Source organism: Bison bison, unplaced genomic scaffold, assembly GCF_000754665.1.
Source record: "Bison bison bison isolate TAMUID 2011002044 unplaced genomic scaffold, Bison_UMD1.0 scf7180017864329, whole genome shotgun sequence".
NCBI lineage: Eukaryota > Metazoa > Chordata > Mammalia > Artiodactyla > Bovidae > Bison > Bison bison.
The window spans coordinates 3,441,414-3,444,840 of record NW_011494901.1 but is presented as its reverse complement, the minus strand read 5'-3'; the positions used below and the strand labels follow the sequence as shown (position 1 = coordinate 3,444,840).

The 3,427-nt window shown below is 52.6% G+C and overlaps 1 protein-coding gene across 2 annotated transcripts in view; it reads left to right on the top strand.

Annotated features, from left to right (window-relative positions):
- The first annotated feature begins 2,762 nt into the window (after window positions 1-2,762).
- The window catches only part of TMEM171 (transmembrane protein 171), a 10,550-nt gene continuing 9,885 nt past the window's right edge, over window positions 2,763-3,427 (top strand). For both annotated transcript variants that reach the window (XR_826455.1, XM_010853555.1), the window contains exon 1: window positions 2,763-3,340. The gene's annotated coding sequence lies outside the window, so the exon portion shown is untranslated. The remainder of the gene's footprint in view (window positions 3,341-3,427) is intronic.

Genomic DNA, 3,427 nt, shown 5'->3' with positions numbered 1-3,427 from the left:
CTCTGACATCCTCCTAGTCTCTCCCCCTTGCTTAACTGCTCAAACTACCTTGGCTTCTGGTTCTTCCTTGAATATGCTGCGCCTGCTCCTGCCTCATGGCCTTCGTCCTTGCCGTTTCCTCTGCCTGAAGTGCTCTTCCCTTCTCCCAGCAAATACCTCCACATTTCTCTGCGACAGTTTTAAAATATATTCACAAATTCTTTGATACTCTCCCCTTCAAGAGGTGGGGCCTAATCCTTCTTTCCTTGACCTAGTGACTCAATTCTAAGGAACCCAATAAAGCAGAAGCAATGATGTGGAACTTCAGAAACTGTGTCATAAAAGGCACTACAGCTTCCTCCTCATTCATCCTCTCTTGAATCACGCCCCCCAGAGGAAGCCGTCTGCCACATCCTGAGAACATTCAAGCAGTGTTGGTGGAGAGAGGTTTACAGAGGGAAAAACAGCCCTCCCCTGCAACAGCCACGAGAGAGAGGCACCCTGAAAACAGATCCTCCAGCCCCAGTCAGGTCTTCAGACAAGGTAGCCCCAGCAAACTGCTTGACCCCAGCCTCATGAGTGATCCCAAGCCAAAACCATGCCCTGCTAAGCTGCTCCCAGATAACTGACCGTCAGAAATCATGAGAGAGGATAGACTTTTGTTGTTTAAACTCTGCCTTTGTAGATCATTTCTTATGTGATGATAGATACCAATAGGCTTGCTTTCTCATTCCCCTTAAGTTTTTGCTGCCATATCACTTTCTCAGACATGCCTTCCTCAACTACCCTATGAAACTGGAATCTCCCCAGCACTCCCCAATCTCCACTTGTGATTTCTTTTTCTCCACAGCACTTATCACCTTCTGCATGCCTGCTCAATCGCTCAGCAGTGTCCAACTCGATAGCATCCCCATGGATTGTAGCCCACCAGGCTCCTCTGTCCATGGGATTTTTCCCAGCAAGAATACTGGAGCGGGTTGCCATTTCCTCCTCCAGGGAAATTTCCCAACCCAGGGATGGAAGCCTCATCTCCTGCATTGGCAGGCAGATTCTTTACCACCGTGCCACCTGGGACCCCCAATCATCCTCTAGTACTCTGTGTTATTTCCACATTTCTTTCACTGCCTTTCTCCTCATTAAAAACACAAGTTCCATGAGGCAAAAGGATTTTGTGTTTCTTACTGGCACATAGTCAGCACTTAATAAATATTTGCTGAATGAATAAATGGATGCGTTCCTCAGCTTTACTCTCCATATTCATTTCCTGAATTCAAGATTCATCCGTTTTTAAGGCTTGTTCTGATGCCATTTTTCTAAAGACTCAGACTGGACTGATCTTTTTTCATACCACATGGGCTGGAAAAGGCCACCAGGTCCTAGATAGTGACAAGGTCATCCAGTCTCCTAAGAACAAGTCTGCTACAAAGATAAGCACCTTGAAGGCTGGTGGGTACGTCTTTCATACTTGACTGGTGAGTGGTTTCCAAGGAGTTTAATTTAGTCAAACAGGCTCCAAAAGACACAAACAGTCCAAGCAGCAGACATCCCAAGTGGAGGCTAATCTGATTGTCCTTGGTGCCAGTACATTCAAATCTGTCATGTGTGGCCAGCCTGCAGTCATGTGGCACCGGAGGGGCAGCTGTATCAACAGGCCCCTCGCGGGCCCACACACGATGGGGCCGGAGATTGAGTTTCAAATAAGGAAGGAGGAAAAAATGCGTAGGGGAAGGAGAAGGAAAGCCCTTTGTACAGAAAGGAGTTGCTAGCAGGCCTGTGTAGAGCAGATCCTACAGTCGGGGCTGCGTTCTTAGAAAGCTGCACGCCCCTGCTGTTGTGTAATCACCACTGCTGGCTATTTGCTCCTTAGCTGGGCGTGCTGGGAGGCCCTTCCAGCAGGTGGTAGAACCTGACACTTTGACCAGCTCCACCCAGACACAGATTGCCGCAGTGTCCTTGGGAACAGTGTCTGTTTTGTTGATGATCAAAAAGCCACATAATAAAAAAGCCATTTTCCGAGTTTGTGGCACTGTGTGTCCTCTGGGTGACAGGCGTCCCCCAGGAGAAACAGTCAGTACATCTGGTTCAGGCCTGTGCTCCCCGTTAACCAGTTGTGGAGGTCACTCTACATCTCTTAGGCCTCGGTTCCTGAGCTGAAAAATGAACTTTTTAGCTCCCCTGTTGCCTGTAACCTTTCTGGAGTTGCTGGAGACACATAGCGGAGAACCCCACACAGGCTGTATGTAGGTGAAGTAGGTAACACAGAACCTGGCCCAGAGCAAGGGGTGAGGATACTCAAGATGGTAATAATCTTCTGGCACTGCGGTCAGTGGCCCAGCAAACCCCTCCCACTGGACCCTGCCAGCCTTCCTCCCCGAGGGAGCCCTGTCTCACCCGCCCAGCCTTTGGGCTGCAGAGCCCAGGTGGCCACCCTTCCCTATTTGCCTCCCTCTGGCCCCTTTGAGTCTCCCTCTCACTTCTGTAATCAGCTAAACCAACTCAATCTTTACTGCAGTGGAAAAGGGCTGGGGACAACTTGTATTAGGAATGCAAGGCGCTTACTCTTTCAAAAGGTTAAGGCAATGGTTGTGAACTCTTGACTGGGTTTCAGAAGTGGACAGGATCCCAGAGAGGAGTGGCAGGGGTGGGGGAGGGGTCAGGGGGCTCCCCTGTTTGAGCTTGACTCACCTTTCACAGCGCTCTGACCTCTGGTGTGGAAACTGGCACAGTTAATTCCGTGTCACGTGTTATATGGGGCAGGTTACAAATAGCACGGGGATTAGCAAACCCATCCCGAAACCGCCTGGTTCAAGGGCAAAGTTACCAGTTTAATTCCAGCAAATCATTAGCGACTGAGAACCGGGAAGGGAGTTCGATGGCAAACAGGGGCTGTGACCATACGTGAATCTCGGAGCTAGGACGGAAGGCAGGGAGGACCCTTATCTCCCACACTAATGGAGCGCACGTTTCTGTGACCTGGTATCTTTGTAACCTGTTCGTCCGGGCGCTCGCGGTGAGAGGCTCGCTCCACTGACCCCGGCCAAGATCTCCGGAGCGGCAGGAGGGCCACAGGCCACTGGGTGGACCGTCGCAGAGGGCGCAGCGGCGGAGACCTGGGGACCCCTGCCTAGGCGGCGGTCAAGCCGAAGAGAGGGGCAGGAGCTGCCCTTTTCCCCCACTCCCAGCCCAAATTCTGGGCTCTAGGCCCGGACGGGAACCGCCTCCTACACGCCGCCCGGATCGCGACCGTCGCCTTGTGACTTGGGACAGCCAGGAGAACCCCAACTTCGGCCCCCTGCCCGAGGGCCACAGGCCAAGGAGGTGGCGGCGGGGGGCACTTTTCCCGGATTCCTTGCGCGCACCGGTACGGACGCGGAGCCTCCCGGGCCCCAAAGCTGCCCCTCACTCTCCACCCCGGAGCCGGCGCGCCTCTGGCCCGCAAGAGCAGCAC